The sequence below is a fragment of the Notamacropus eugenii genome, chromosome 3 (genome assembly GCF_028372415.1).
Source record: "Notamacropus eugenii isolate mMacEug1 chromosome 3, mMacEug1.pri_v2, whole genome shotgun sequence".
NCBI lineage: Eukaryota > Metazoa > Chordata > Mammalia > Diprotodontia > Macropodidae > Notamacropus > Notamacropus eugenii.
The window spans coordinates 128,682,284-128,699,880 of NC_092874.1; the positions used below are offsets into that span (position 1 = coordinate 128,682,284).

General features: G+C 36.0%; 1 protein-coding gene across 17 annotated transcripts in view; it reads left to right on the top strand.

Annotated features, from left to right (window-relative positions):
- The window catches only part of CADPS2 (calcium dependent secretion activator 2), a 741,873-nt gene that overhangs the window by 407,762 nt on the left and 316,514 nt on the right, over window positions 1-17,597 (top strand). The window lies entirely within an intron of this gene.

Here is a 17,597-nt window from a genome sequence, read left to right on the forward strand (position 1 = left end):
TCCTTCTGTTTTGTCAAGATTAAAGATGGACTGCATTTTCTTTGAAGTAAATCTTACTTTCCATTGTTTTCTGTTACTTAAACTTCTTCTTTCCTGGATCTATTGTTTTTGGTTTGGATTGGTTATAGATGCTTTTGCATCCTATGTGACCATCAAAACAAAAGAAAAAGATATATTGTTTCATAGGGGAAAAATCTCCCAGTAATTCATTCATTCACTTATTTTGAGCACATCAGTGTATCCTGCTTTTGTAAGTTACTATCTGCACGACCTTGGACTACTTAATATTTCTTGGCCTCAGTTATCTCATCTATAAAATAATGGAGGTTTGAAATATCTTCATGGATATATAAGGTTGTGTCTGGCTCGAAAATCTATGATTCTGTGATCATCACAACTAGAATTTACTGGAATTTTACTATGTTAATTTTTATAGTCCAATCTGATAACTTTTGATGGGGATGACATTGAGTTAATGATGTTTATAGCTGTTCTCCAATACTATGCCTGCCGGGAATGCTTTCTATAACTTTTTGACTGTAGGTTTCTTCTCCTTCCTTCTCATAGACCAGGAATTACTGATGCTTTGTTCCAACTCCGGGAACACAGGTTTCCCTTTCTTTCTCTTTTTGTCCCACTTTTTATCTTAGTATAGATCTATGTCACATTAAACTAGTAAGTGTTCCTGTCTGATGTGACAACTTGGAAATTCTTGAGTTTTAGCCTTCTGGTTATAGGAGAGAAGAAATTGAACTTTACTCAATCAGTTCTATAAATTTTAAATTCGGTAAATTTCCCTATTAAAAATGATCTGTTGTATCTGGATGCTTCTAGCTCCTCTGGAGCTGTTCTCATTGTTACCAGAAGAGAAACTTCAGGCCTAGTCTTCCTTATGCAGTATTTTTGTCAAAATAAGGAGAGTATATATATATATATATATATCTTATATACAGCCAGTCTGCAATTCTAAAATCCAGGAAGTCTATGGTTGGTGAACAAAGAATTGTCTTTTGAAGAGCCCCTGGAATAAATAGATACATAGGTCATATTTTATTGAAAATGTCCTGTTTGAGAGTGAGAAGCCAACAGCATGTCATATTTACATCTATTAAAAAAAGTTATGATGAATAAGTCTGTAACACAAGTTCTAAAGCCACAACTCATGTCTTCAGAGAAAAGTAATAACATGATTTATGTTTTTTCCTAACTCTGAGCTATATTAATAGATATTTACCCTTTAAATCTAATTCATTTTGGCATTAAAATGAATTTCTTTCATTTTTACTGACACTGAGTCATGAAAGGAAAAACACTTAACTGTTGGTTTTTTAAAATGAAAAACAATTTTCGATGATGTATTATTTTCTGCTGAATGACACCTACCAGTACAAGGCAGTACAACAGTAGAGAACGCTTAACAGATCACTCATTCCACCTTTGAAGAGATTGTTAGTTTTTAATAGAAAGCCACCAGTTTTCAGATATCACCAAGCCAATGTCTGGAGGGTTTTTTGGCCCTCTGGGGCAGACACAAAGAAAATGAACCCTTAGCTCTTCCACTGATTGGATGAGTGATCTTGGACTAGTTTCATTAAACTTGTTCAATCTCTTCATGTAGATAATCTCTCCCACCCCTAACATTCCATAAATTTCTGTATCTCTTACCAGCATACTATTAAAAACCTAGCATCCTGCTGATTGGAATAGTAAAATAAGGAATTTTGAAAAGGGATAACTTTACAATGATGCTAACTTAAAGGGTTTAAAGTTATAACATACATAATAAAAATCTATGCCTTTCAATTCCTTTTTCCCTTGATACAAAATAGTAATTGGTTTGGATCCTACTTTTAGGACTTAAAGGCCTATTTTTATTTGAACAAAAGACTTCTCTAAAACAAGCCTGATAAGTAGTTGTCTGGTTTCCATCTAGTCTTTCTGCAGAGACCTTCAAGGAATCCAGGTTGAGACAATCCTTTCCATTTTTTAGAGAGATTTAATTGTTATTAAGTTTTCATTGTATCAGGCCTTATTTTAAAACTTATTTGATATTATGACCTCTGGATTCTAATTTTGCTGCCTGAGGCCAAGAAGAAAATGTCTAATCCTTCTTTCATGTGATTTTCCTTCAAATACTGGAAAACTGCCCTCAAAGCTTCTTTGCTCCTGACTGAATAGTTATTGATCTTTCAACCAATTTTCATATGACAGAATCTCAAAGTCTTTCACCATTCTACTTTTCTCCTCTTGATATGCTCTAGCCTATCAGTTTTTCCTCATATGGCACTTAGAACTGAACGTAGTACTCCAGGTATAGTCTGATGATATCTCTCTGTCTCACTCTGCAGTCTCATCAGTTAACTGCCTTTTCACTTCTAGGGAAAAGAACCATGCATCATAGGACATGCCAACCCAGGTAATAAGTCAAACAGTATTTTGGAAAGTGGTATGGTGGCCCTGAAATCAGGAAAACTCATCTTCCTAAGTTCAAATCTGGCCTCAGATACTTACTAGCTGTGTGACCCTGGGCAAGTCACTTAATCCTGTTTGCCTCAGTTTCCTCATCTGTAAAATGAGCTGGAGAAGGAATTTAGCAAACCAGTCCTGTATCTTTGCCGTGAAAACCCCAAAAGGGACCACACAGAGTCAGATGTAACTGAAATGACTTAGCAGTATCAATTGAGTTCTGGATGTTATTATAACTTATTATTGACCATAATCAACTGCTACCATTGGTAGCTGCTTTTCTAAGATGTGAGTTGGGAAGTTTGCTTACCAATGTTACCACAGTATTAGATGTACTTCATTTTTTAAAAACTTTTGATATATGCCATGATATTTATTATGCTAAATGATCGTTCTGAGTTGTTATGTATTATAAATAACTGCTATCAGTAATGTGAGTATAGTCTGAAGCCAATTGAGAACTAATTTTTAACGACTATATTTAAAAGAAGTAGAAAAGAAAATACTGAATTTGTACTTTCTTTACTGAATGAAGAAGTAAGAGAAATGTTAACAATAGAAATGTAGAGGTGAAAAGAAAGGAAAATAAATAAGTAGAAGGAAACAGAAGTATTAAATGCAGCATATTGGTAGTTTTTAAAGCCATTATTTATCTGTACCCTTACAAAGCAAGAAGATTCTGTGTACAAAGAAAGTCTTTAGAAGGGAATAGGTCAGTAGCAAGTTGGAATATGAGGGAAAATGGCAAAGTGATCTTGTCATTTCTCTCTGCCTCCTGGGTACCCTGGCCATGTTGGTTCCCAAATTAATAGGGCAGATTTAGCAAACATTGCATTAACTTTGTTGTGTCAATGTGAGAGGGTCCCAAAGGCATCAAAGTCAGTAAGTGGCTGCCAAAAATCTCAAGATATACTGTGACAAGGACATTTCTGCTTCATCTGTCACCTCCCCTCCTGTCTGACCTCTCTTGTACTTCTTAGATATGATCCATTATATATATATGTATATATATACATATTTTAAATCCCAGTAGAAATTTTACATTTTGACATGGAAATTTGGCCTTTTCCTAAAGAAACAAATAAATTTTGATGCAATTTGGAAAATTGAAATGTATTTTTAGTTGAATGTGCTATCCTGCTAGTATCCTTCTCATGTATGTCTGCCAATTCATTTTCTTTTCGGCACAGAACACATCTATCTACCTGAGTCTACCTTAGTTGTCATTGCAATACAGTCTAATAATTTTGAGTTATAGGTACTGACTTCCAAGGAATTTCTTGATACTATGAAATTCATTTTTACTTTATAGTCTGATAAATTTAAAGAGTAATGAGAGAGATTGTTTTGCACTTAGAACACATTTTCCTTTCTGGATACCTCAATTCTTTGAAATGAAAATAGAGCCTTATTTTTAATGTTTCCTTTGCCAGAAGAAGGATTAGGGCAGATGTATCGTGTTCTTCTCCATGATATAAGGATGTGTTTGATAATGTGGTCATTAGCTTTATTTATTCTTTACTCTAGAAATAATTAGGAAGTGATTTTTCCATTTTTAGAAGTTACCTAAATTAATTACAGGCCACTAGATGACACAGAGCCTGGAATCAGGAAGATTAAGCTTTCTAAATTCAAATCTGGCCTCAGGCACTTACTTACTCTGTGACCCTGGATAAGTCACTTAACCCTATTTGCCTCAGTTTCTTCATCTGTAAATGAGCTGGAGATGGAAATGACAAACCACTCCAGTATCTTTGCCAAGAATACCCCAAATGGAGTCCAAAAGAGTCAGATATGACTAAAAAATGACTGAACAACAACAAATGAATTATAGAACTGCTAAATATAATGATACCCCAATAACAGTAAGATGTTTGGCTATGAAATAATGATTCTGTGAAATATGTTAAACATTATTATTAAATAATAATGAGATATAAGTGTATAGTAATGAGACTTTTAAAAACCCTTCAACAATTACAGCAGAACTTACATATTTAATTAGTTACTTAGTGCAATGGATAGAGCATGGATTTGGAGGCAGAGAGACCTGCATTTGTATCCTGCCTCAGACAATTTATCAGCTGTATAACTTTACCCAAGTCACTTAATCTCTGCCTCTCAGATTCCTAGACTGTAAGTTGGAGGCCCCTTTAATGTAGCTACATTGAGAAGTTATACAGATATTTTAAAGGCACTACTACAGAATTTTTGAGGTACTCTTTAAAATTTCCTTCAGAAGAAGTTTGTGAGCCACAGTAGAAGATGTATCCTCTTACATTATAGTCATGCCTCATTGTTTCTTTTGGCCAAAAGTGGTACTTCCTACTTTATTAACAATATTGGTCTATGAACAAATTAACATCCAGTCTAAAATGTCAAAGAATTGTTCTTTGGTCTCATTAAGAACTTTCCAAAAAGGGTGTCATGTTCTTTGAAGACTTCCATACACACACACACACACACACACACACATATAGTGTATATATATATATATATGTATATATATACATATATATGTGTATATATATATGGTATATAAGTGCTGAAACCCATATTTAAAAAACAAATACTTTATACTCCTTTGTATGTTCCACTGAGAGGAAGGCATTGATGAATCCTGAGGAGAGATATATGCAAGAACTCTTACTTGTCAAAGTGACATTTTCAAGGAGGTAAAAATGATAAAAAATATATATTCACACATATGAAATATTTGCTGGAAATATGGAGAACTGAAAGTCATATGTGTTTTTGAATTTTAGGCTTCCTATTTAAGAGGTAATATTTCTGGGCAGCTAGGGGACACAGTGGATAGAGTGCTGGACCTGGAGCCCAAAAGACTCATCTTCATGAGTTCAAATCTGCTCCCAGACAGTTACTAGCTGTGAGATTCTGGGCAAGTCATTTAACCTTGTTTGTCTCATTTCTCGTCTATAAAATGAGCTGAAGAAGGAAATGGCATATACAGTATCTTAGCCAAGAAAACTCCAAATGGAATCATGAAGAGGCAGACACAACTGAATAACAATGACAAGTACTTTTGTTTCGTTAGAAGAATGACAACATTTAAAACTAATGATTCAAACTGATAGCTGTCTTGTTTGTTTTGCACGTGTGTGAATACTATGAGGAAATAGCCAGCGGTGTTTAATTACAGGTACATTTTTAATATGTATATATAATTTAGTCTTGTCACATTTGAGTATTTCATTAAAATGAACCATTGTCTTTTGAAGCTGATCATCACATTTTAGTGTAGTAAGTAATAATTAGCTTTTATACTGGTAATTTTCATCAAATTGTTTCCTCTGTTTTCTTTGTGAAAGCATGTCAGGATGGTCACCGGACTATCACAATGTGCCTCCTGTTGTTTGCTGCTGAATTTTTGCAACAGGAAGGTATTATTTAAAATAGTTCCACATTCCAAAAAGGAGCTACCAGGAGAGGAAAAGCATCATTTTCAAAAACTTAAAAGCGTTCCTGTCTTTTTTGTATAGTTTAAATAGGGCACTTTTGTCTCCTGTGTATTGACTTTTTAGCTGATGTGGAGTTAAATTCTGCAGCAAAATATCTGTGTATGTTTAGTCTTTAGAAAACACTTTAATGTTGCCTTCCAGTAGGACATTTTTTGGCGTCCTGAATTCATTACTAAACCATGCTGGAATAGCTAAGTCTGCCACACATGTAGTTATTTGGAACCCAAAGAAGCAGTAAACATCTTTAAAGCACCTTACTTAGAATTAAGATGAAGTTTATTCAGCATTAGCTTTAATCAAATTGGACTACATGTCATCCACTGTTCTTATGTTCCTTTCTCACATATCTATGTCTTTGGAACATTTAGTAAGAGGGCAGAATGAAGAATTGTATTTGAACTTCCCCTTGCCATGCAAAATGGTAAGAAACCTGACAAATGAAAAAAAAAGAACATTCTGAGAAATGGACTTCCTGCCAGGTAATCTTTATAGACAATTTCAAAAACAACAAGAAAATACTATCTACACCCATTACGCGCTCTGGGCATCACCCCAAATCCCCAGACTCTGCCCTTTGCTATCAGCTTTAGACGAGTCAGTAACTGAAGGGAAAATTTTAAAAGCTGAAATTAAAAGCGGCTCAGGGTAGACAAACCAGCCCTCCTACCCATCATAACTCTCACTGATGGACTGTCACTTTTGCAGCAATTCGTCCAGTTTCTTAGACCACTTAACTGATGGAAGTTTAAATATTTAACCCCCAAAGTGAATGAATGTGTGAGTGTGTGTTAGAGGGAGGTAGTGGAGACTAAGGAAATGAGAAAACAGAGAAAAACTGATAAAACAAATAACATTTTTAAGGTATCTGTTGAACCTGTAGTCAGTGATATTCTGATAAATGTTTAATAACTAGCACACTGAAAAAAATGTAAGTTTAATCTGAATTATTAACTTTCTCCATTACTTCAAGTCTGGGTAATCAAAACACATAAACAATAAAATAAGCCCTTGTTAGTAGTGTTGCAAATTTGTTTGAAAATTTCTGAGTTATAAATGCCCTCACTGGGGCCGTTAGGTGGACAGTGGATAGAGCACTGGTCCTGAAGTTAGGAACACCGGGGTTCACATATGACCTTCAGACACTTGCTAGCTGTGTGACCCTGAGCAAGTCACTTAATCCTGTTTGCTTCAGTTCTTTATCTGGAAAAATGAGCAGGAGAAGAAAATGACAAACTACTCCATTACCTTTGCCAAGAAAACCCCAAATGGGGTCACAAAGAGTTGGAGATGACTGAAATAACTGAACAACAAAATGCCCACACTGATCTGCTGAACTAATTCAATCTGATTCCATCATGCCCCCAATATATAGGGAATTCCTGATCAGGAAGTCCTTTTACCAGTATATGGGCATCTCTTCTTCACCTTTTAGTCTTTGAGATTGCTTGGAAACTTCAGAGGCTAAGTGAATTTCACAGGGTTACAAAGCCAGTGTTTATTAGAGATGAACAAAATGATAAATTGCAAAATAAGCAGAACCAAGAGAATGTCCTATATGGTAACAATATTGTTTTAAGAACAAATTTGACAAGTCATTTTGGCAATTATAAATACCCAAATTAACTACCAAGGACACATGAAGGAATGTGATGCTATCTGTATCCAGAGAAAGAACTATTAAATAGAAGTACGTATAGAATGATTTTGCTTATGTATACATATTTGATTCCAATGGTAGCCATCTCTCGGACAGGGGTGTGGCAAAGAGGGAAAAAAAAAGGAAAGTTACATAATAACTCTATTATATATTTAAAAGGAATAGCAAATTGTACATAATAGATTAGCAGTTTCATGTACTATCATCTTTTTCCTATTCTCCTATATTATGAAAACCTTGCTTTATGTTAAGAATAAAATAAAATTTTAAAAATATTGGAGATAAGAATTGAATCAAGATGATCTAAACTTTGAAATTTACCCATTGTGAACTATAGATACCACTTTAGTGAAAAATATTATTGGGTAAAAATGAGAATAATAGGATTACACAGCAGATGCTAATATATCAGCAGTAACTGCCACAGGGGTTTATTGAGTATTTGATACACAAAATGAAGGGTCAGATAAGGAGTACAACAGGACAGAAGCTGGAAATCTTTAGAAAAGCAGTAGACTGTTGTTGTTTTTTTTTTTTAAAGGTGGAAGTTGAAAAAAATCAAATTATGCAAGAAGTGTTGCAACAAAATTTGAATGAATTTGTGCAATCAGAGTGAAGTAGTGTTTTAACACAGAAAACTGTCTCTGGAATCTGGTGACCTAGGTTCCAATCCTGCCTCTGATACTTTATGAGATGTTGAATGAGTCATTTATCTATGCCTCAGTTTCCTTATCTGTACAAAGAGTAGGTTTAACTAGAAGAATTCTGACGTCCCTTCTTACTCTAGATCCATGATCCTATGTGAGAGATTTATTCTTTTTTTAAAAAAGCTAACTTGAAAAAAGTCATGCAGAAAGATAATTTAACCATTATTGAGTTCCCAGAAAGACAAAATGAAACATAAAACATAGGTATTATATTCCTAGAAATCACAAAATAAAATCACCTCCAAAAATTAGAACCAGAAGACAAAATAAAATGAAATCCATGAGTCACTTCCAAAGAAATTCCAGGGAAATATAACTAACCATGTGATTGTTAGCTTTAGAACTCACAAATCAAAGAAGTAATACAAAAATGGCTACATATATAATCATATGCTAAGGAACACCAGTCAGAATTTTTAGGATATCACAAAAAAAAGAAAAGGAAATGCTAAAATATGATATTCTGACAAGAAAATGAAAATGGGTTATGGCCAGGAATAAATCTACAAAACTGAGCAAAATCCAGAAAAAATATGCCATGCCAAAAATGACAGAATAGAGGCAGGAACTCATGTGAACTCTCCAAAATTTCCCTCCAAACGAATTTAAAATAACACCTAAAATTGAATTCTGGAGTGGTAGAGCCAACAAAAGGTCAAGATGAAACAATTTTCCAGCTCAAGACAACTTAGGAAGTTGGCAGAAAAGGTCAGTCACATGGGGGTGATGCGCCAGGGCACAGCATAGGCCACTCTGTGGCAATGCCAACAGCAGACCTTAGAGGGGGCAGTGTCAGCAGTGGCAGTCTGAGGAATGCTAATGCCACAGGGGTAAGGGGGTCAGACAACTGGTCACAAAGCAGTTAAAGGAGATCCTTTGCTGGGATGGGCTGAGGACCTTGTTGGATTGCTCATACTCAATTCTGGGTTGCAGTTCTAGAGAAAAGATTAGCACTAGCACTTGTGGCTTAAAGGGTGCAGAGGCCCCAGGCACTGTGCCAGGGAAGAGAAGAGTGCCTGTGGTTGCTCACAGGGGAGTAGGACTCTTGGTCTCAGTTCCAAGATAGAAAGCAGCAATTTACCTTTGTGGTTACAAGAAAGCAAGGGACTTAGTTACAGTTCCAGGGTCAAAAATAACACTAACACTTGCAGGTAATGGGGAACAAGGTCCCTTCTTGTGTAAAGATCAGAACACAGGCCAGGAAAGCAGTGACCACACCTCTGCTTAGATTATATCAGCTTGGAAGCACCAGAAACTTATAGATCCCTAGAACCAACTCAGAAAACAGGAAAAAAAAATCTGAAGCTTGAGAGTACCCTTTCCACCTTGAGAGAAGAACCTAACTTTAACATAAAAGTTAAAAGTCAAGAAATAGAGCAGAAAAATGAGTAAACAGCAACAAAAAAGAACCTGACCATAAAAAGCTAATATAATAACAGGGAAAATCAAGACACAAACTCAGAATAAAACATAGTGTCAAAACATGTACAAGCAAAGCCTCAAACAAAAATATGAACTGGACGCTAGCCCAACAAAAATTCCTTGAAGAGCTCAAAATGGCTTTTCACAATAACATAAGAGAGATGAAGGAAAATTTTGGAAAAGAAATGATAGTTATGGAAGAAAATTATGAAAAGAGAGCCAACATCTTAGAAACAAAAAGGAGCAAATATCCACTGAAAAGAACTCCTTAAAAAAAACAGAATTGATGAAATGGAAAAAGAGATACAAAAATTCACCAAAGAGAAGAACTTAAAAAATAGAATTGGCAAAATGGGAAAAGAGGTGCAAAAACTCACTGAAGAAAATATAAATATAGTTTTCTCTTGATTCTTGTTTTAAATGATGGTCTGTCCTAGTTACTCTTCTTTTTCTGCTCCATACTTCTACTAGTACCAGTACTACTACTTTTGTTTGGTTTTTTTTTTGGTCTTTACTTGACCAACGAAGATTAGAGTAAGGTCCCAGAAATGCTCACTCCCTCCCTCTACACCCTTTTATGTTTGGGTAATCTTCTTCTTTGGAGTGGAAATACAGAAATAGTGTATTCTACCCTTGTCTTACCTTCATTTTCACTGGTACATTCCTTCCCCCCCCCTTTTTTGAGCATTCTTTCTCTCATCTTCTGTCTAACCCTTAGCAATTAGAGTATTCCACAGGAAAAAAGACTCTCATCTCTCCTTCACCTTTTTCTTTATTAAGAGAATGGAAGTTGGGCTTCATCATCTTCATGGTCATCATCACTAACATTTAAATAATGCCTACTATGTGCCAGGATCTGTACTAAGCATATTACAATCATCTCATTTCATCCTTACAACCACCCTTAGGGGTAATAATAATATGTGTATAACAATTACTGCACACCAAGCATTGTGCTAATGTTCTACAATTATTATCTCATCTCATCCTCACAGCAGTCCTAGAAGATAGATGCTATGGGGCTATGATGAGGAAACTGAGGCTGATAGAGGTCAAGTGACTTGCCTGACATCACACAGCTAGTAGGTGTCTAAATTCAAATTCTAATTCAGGTCTTCCTGACTTTAAGCAGAGCAATTCATCCACTTGGACCACGTGAGCTCCCTCATCCCTCTTATTCTATGTGTTAGAACTTTCTCATTCCACATGCTCTCTAACAAAAAAAATACAAAAAAACTTCCCAATAATTAAAGCTGTTCAAAAGTAGCATGGGGAATCATCAGTTGAGGCCCAGTGACTATTTACTAGAAAAGGCATACGTAGTATTTTTCTGTTCACACATGGGTTTATCTAAATGACCTTTCTAGATGTGAGATACTGTGATTTTTAAGATCTTCCCTGTATCAAATTAGATAACCTTAATATTAACACTATGTATTAATTTTGTGTATGTTTGTATATGTTTACATAGCTATATATGTGGAAATATATGTGTAAAAAATTCAAAAAGCCTTAGAGAGCCTTTAAGTATGATTCTAAACATGTAAATTTTCATCCTATTTTAAATAAAATGTTAATATCTGCTTTTATTTTAATAGTCTCTACTGGAAGCCTGACTTAGCCTTTGTATTAGTAACATTTGGTGCAAAATTGAATGAAATGTAGTTTTATCAAATAAATGTCTACTTCATTTCACCATGCATATTTTTCTAGTAAGTAATCAAAGTGAAGCTGAAATGACTGTAAAGTGTTTTTCTTCCCCTCTTCTTGTAAAGTATAGGAAACCACCCACATAACATAGTCAAATCTCAATTATTATAATAGCAATAAAAGCTTACATTTGTATCTCATTTTATAGTTTAAAAGTATTTTACATACATTTTTTTCATCACTAATGCCAAAATAAGAATGCAGAGAAGTATATAATAATACATAATACCAAAAGTCACACATTTGTGGCATTCAAATGTACAGGTTTTTTTTTCCCCAAAAGACCTGCTTCATATCTGGATCAGGAGTTTAGAGATTAACATTCTATTAAAATGAATACCAGATATTTTGTTGTTGTTGCACTAGAAATATTCTGAGTCAAACATTTCTTGAATTAAAAGAAGTTCAGTCTTGGAGATCTTTAGATATATAGAGATATTATTTTAATAGCATTTGTTAATGGGAGAATAATCCTGTGGTAATAAAATTTGTATTCCCAGAAGAAAGTATTTGACAGTAAGGGGAGAGGATATAAAATATAATGAACAAAGGCAAAAGGAAAGAGCATAAAAATCCACAAACTTTCCCCAAAATGAATAATGAACATTCAAATAATTGAAGATTGTGTTCCCCCTAAAATCCTGTATATCAGGGTTATAAAGGTAAGCAAAAAGGTGAATGTTGTTCCACATTCACAATCAAAACATGGTACCATTTTGAATACACTACCACTGTGCATTCTTAAAGCAGATAATTTAGTCTCTCCTTCAGCAAGAAGGAGAATATTCGATGGGAGTTTACTCTCTTCCACTTTGTGTAAAAATTCTCACCATCATCACATACTCTTCCTTACTTATTTCTGGTCACAGAAAAGGAGTATCTTTACTTCTCAAAAAAGCCAAACCTACCTGTCCCCTTTTCTCATTTCTTTTTACTTGTCATTTGAATTTACTCCAGGTATAATCCTATCATTCATACGTTTCAGTAATATCCTCTCTTGTGGCTCCTTGTTTGTTTACAGTCATGTTATAGTTTCCTTAATCCTTTTTTAAAAAGTCTTTCCTTGCCTTTTATGTCCTAAATGAAGATTAAACCAAATGTATTAATATAATAATTTCCTCTTTTACTACCAGCCTGTTTTGAAAAAAAATTTCTGTACTCGATGCTTCAACGTGTTGTTCAGTCATATCCAACTTTTTGTGACCCCATTTGGGGTTTTCTTATCAAATCGTTTGCCATTTCCTTGTCCAGCTCATTTTATAGATGAGGCAAACAGGTTTAAGTGACTTGCCCAGGGTCACACAGCTAGTAAGTGTCTAAGGCCAGATTTGAACTCAGGAAGATGAGAATTCCTGACTCCAGACCTGGTGCTCTATGCAGTGTCATGTAGCTGTCCAACCAGTCTTTTATCAACTAATAAGGTCCATAACATTGTTAACATCAACCCCAAAGCGTTAAGTTCTTTCTACATGCAAGGAACTTGGTATTAGAGGATACAAATAATGAAGCAAATATAACTTTGTAGGAACTTACAGTCTAATAGGAGAAATAAATACATATATTTATGTGTAATGAATAAATATATACGGTATAAATACAAAACAACCAAATACAAGTTATTTAGGGTAAGAAAGAATAAGCTGTTGGTGGGACCAGGAACAGCATCATATTGAAGGCAGGGCTAGAAGTTCATAATGGAGGAAGAACATGATTCTCTGAGGGAGAGGTCAGGCGGGAGAGCATGTCAGGCAAGAGAAATAATGGGTGCAAAGGCAGGAAATGGAGCACCATGTGTGAGGAATGGAGCAAAATCTAATTTGTGAGGATCCCACAGCGCAAGAGGAGAATTCATGTCCAGTGAATCTGAGAAGTGTTGAGTTGGGACAAGATTGGTGAGATATTTTAAAAGCTGAACAGAAGAGTTTATATTTTACTTTGGAGGACAATGAGGACTAGAGCTTTAGCAGAGGAGTGACATAGGTAGATCTACACTTGAGGAAAATCAATTGTAGTAGGGACAGATGAAGCAGTGAGAACAATTTAGAAGCTGTTAAAATCATTCAGGTAAGAGGTAATCAGGGCCTGAACTAACGTGATGGCTGAGTAGAGATATGGGTTGGATGTGAGAGAGGCAAAAATGGCAAAATGTGGCAACTTCTTGCGCATGTGGGGTGAGAAAAAGTAGAGTGGTTGAATTAGGATTGGGATTGTGAAAGAGGAGTGGGTTTGGGAGAAAAAATGAGTTGTTTTGGAAATGTTAAATTTAAGATATTTCTAGGAATTCAGCATTATAATTATCGTTGCGGTAAGGTCAAAAATAAGAATTTATAATTAATAGTACCAATAATCCTCTCCACTGCCCTCCCCACCATGCCACAGTTTAATGATATTCTATCAGCTAGTTCTTTTCCCTGCCTTTAACATGCTTCACTCTCAACAATGGCACTAACTTTTAAAACATTCTTCTCTCTTGGCTTTGGATGTGCACATGTGCACTCACACACACACACACGTGCACACACACACACACATCACCTAGATACCATCTGCTGGACAGATTCCTCTCCTACATGCTTGGCTGCTGTTGCCTTCTTTTTTCCCTTTTTTCATCAGTATCCAGTTAAGTACACTAAGTGTATTTATTTTTTAAAAGAAGATGAATATCCATGGCAGATTTTTAAAGATTTTCATGCATATTATCAGTTTGGCATGTATATCCATTTTGCTGAACATTTAAGATTTGCTCAGATTTCTTGCCAATTGTGATAAGGATTTCAAGTTCTTCAGCGATTACTGTCAGCCCAGCATCAGGAGCAGAACATAACAGTTTTACAAGCAGTTGTTTACAATGTGAAAATTAGCTACAGCTTTCCTGTCTCATAACCAGGTTTTAGTCCCACATTTTTTGACCATCAGTGCAATGCTATTTCTTACAACAGGGCTACTTTAGAACTTGGCAAATGGACATTAGGGGATTTATCCAGATAGCTGATATCTGTAAACTTTTCATATAAAGCAGTATATGGCCAAGCTATTTGCTCACTTCTGAGGCAAAGATGTGTTCATTTTGAATGTGATAATATATGTTAGGATGATCAATGTGAACACCAGAACTATGATTTTTTTGAAAAAAAATTCATTTTAAACTTCAAAATGAGAAGAAATTAAAAAGAGCATTTTCATGTACATAGACTATAAAGAGAGGATTCAATCTAAAACCATGCATTTCCATGTCAGACTATTTACTTTAAAAAGAGACAACTATGTAACAAGTACTGCATATTGTTGTCAAGTTTTCCCTAGTTTTTCTGTGCTTCCTTCTATGTTTTCTCTTGTTCTCTGCTGTGCGCTTTTGATTTCTTTTTCTTCTCCAGCTCCCCACCCTGGCCTAGAGAAGAAGACTACAATTAAACACAAATATGTGTATGTACACACACACACACACACACACACACACCTACACACACACATACACACATATAGAACCATGCTGTGTATACTTCCATTTATGAGTTTTTTCCTCTGGAAGGAGGTAGCATCTTCCTTCATAAGTCCAAGTCTTTCCATGTTTTTTCTATTATCAACCAGCTCATCATTTCTTGTAGCACAGTAGTATTCTATCACAATCATATACTACAACTTGTTGAGCCAATCTGACAGGTATAAGATGATATTTCAAAATTGTACTAATTTGCATTTTTCTCATCAATGATGACAGAGCATTTTTTCATATTATTACATATAGTTTTTTATTTCTTCATTGAAAAAATGCCTATTGGCTACTCAGCACAGCAGCAGCTCTTCTTTCTCCACAGTGGTCACCTGTGACCCCTGACTCCCCACCAACCGTATCAAAGGGACCTACAGTTGGCCTTGATCTCAGCACCACTTACTCCTGTATAGGAGTCTTCCAACACAAGAAAGTGGAGATCATTGCTAATGACCAAGGAAACAGGACCAACCTCAGCTGGTTATTCCTTCACTGACACAAAGTATAGTCAGTGATGCTGCAAATAATCAAGTTGCAATGAACCCCACCCACACAATTTTTGATGCCAAACATCTGATTAGTCACAGATTTGATGATGCAGTTGTACAGTCAGACAGGAAGCATTGGCCTTTTATGGTAGTGAATGATGCAGACAGGCCTAAGGTCCAAGTGGAGTACAAGGGGGGAGACCAAAAGTTTCTATCCAGAAGAAGTATCTTATATCATCGTGACCAAGATGAAAAATTGCTGAAGATTACCTTGGGAAGACTCACAAATGATGTGGTCATAGTAACATCCTATTTCAACAATTCCCAATATCAGGCCACCAAAGATGCTGGAACCATCACTGGTCTCAATGTGCTCCAAATCATTAATAGGCTGTTGCTATTGCTTATGGCTTGGACAAAAAGATTGGTGCCAATAGAAACATGCTGATCTTTGACCTTGGGGTGGTACTTTTGATGCCTCCATTCTTACCATTGAATATGACATCTCTGAGGTCAAGTTCAGAGCTGGGGACACCCACTTGGGTGGGGAGGACTTTGACAACCAAATGGTCAGCCATTTCTTTGCTGAGTTTAACAACAGCAAAGAAGGACATCAGTAGGAACAAGGTGACTGTCATCTTTGCACTGCTTGTGAATGTGCAAAACCTACACTGTCTTCTAGTACCCAGGGCAATATTGAGATTGACTCTCCCTGTGAAGGTGTTGACTTCTATGCATCAGTTACCCAAGTTCATTTCCAAGAGCTGAATTCTGATCTCTTCTGTGGCACACTGGACCCTATGGAAAGGAATAAAGAGATGCCAAGCTACATAAATTACAGATTCATGACATAATCCTGCTGGGTGGTTCCACTTGAATGCCCCAGATCCAGAAGCTTCTGCAAGACTTCTTCAATGGCAAGGAGGTAAAAAAGAGTATCAGTTCTGATGAAGCTGTTGCTTATGGTGCCACTCTCCAGGCAGCCATTTTGTCTGGAGATAAATCTGAGAATGTACCACTCTTGCTGCTGTTAGAAGTCACCCCTTTCCCTTGAAATTGAAACTGCTGGTGGATTTATGACTGTTCCGATCAAATGTAATAGTACCATCCCCACCAAGCAGACCCAGACCTTTACCACCTATTCAGACAACCAATCTGGTGTGCTTATTCAGGTTTATGAAGGTGAGGGCAATGACACAGGTTAGCATCCTGCTTGGCAAATTTGAGCTCACAGGAATCCCTCCAGCACCCAGAGGTGTTTCTCAGATGGAAGTAATTTGACATTGATGCAAATGATATCCTCAGTCTTTCTGTGGATAAGAGCACAGGCAAGGAGAATATGATCACCATCACCAATGATAAAGGATGTCTGAGTAAAGAAGACATTGAGCATATGGCCAAGGAGTCTGAGAAATACAAGGCTGAAGATGAGAAGCAGAGAGACTACATGTCCTCCAAGAATTCTCTTGAATATTATGCTTTCAATATGAAGGCTACTGTAGAGGATGAGAAACTGCAAGGCAAAATTGGTGATGAAGACAAACAGGAGATCCTTGACAAATGTAATGAAATAATCAACTGGCTGGATAAGAACCAGACTGCTGAGAAGGAACACTTTGAGCATCAGCAGAAAGAACTGGAGAAGATCTGCAGGCCCATCATGACCAAGCTGTACCACAGTGCAGGGGGCATGCCAGGAGGCGTGCCTGGTGGGTTTCCAGGGGTTAGAGCAGCCCCATCTGGAGGTGCTTCTTCTGGACCCACCATTGAAGAGGTCAACTAAATGCACCATAAGAAAGAGCATTCCACATAGCTTTCCAAAAACTGAAGGATTCACATTTGTAGCCAAGGCAGTAGCAGTTTAAAAGTAATGTTTAAGCAACTGTGGAAATCTGGGTATTCTGAATACTTTAACGTGTACAGAGGGAGAGAAGTAAACAACATTGAACTTTATCAGTACTGTGAACAAGGGAAAATGCAATTCTTGTCCTGGAGAATAAAATCTATTTAAAATTGGCACCATAAAAAAGTGCCTGTTTATAGCTTTTAACCATTTATCAATTGGGGAATAACTCATTTCTTATAAATTTAACAAAGTTCTTTATTGATAAATGAGATCTTAATCTGAGAGACTGCCTATGAAATTTTTTTCCTAATCCTCCTCTTTCCTTCTAATCT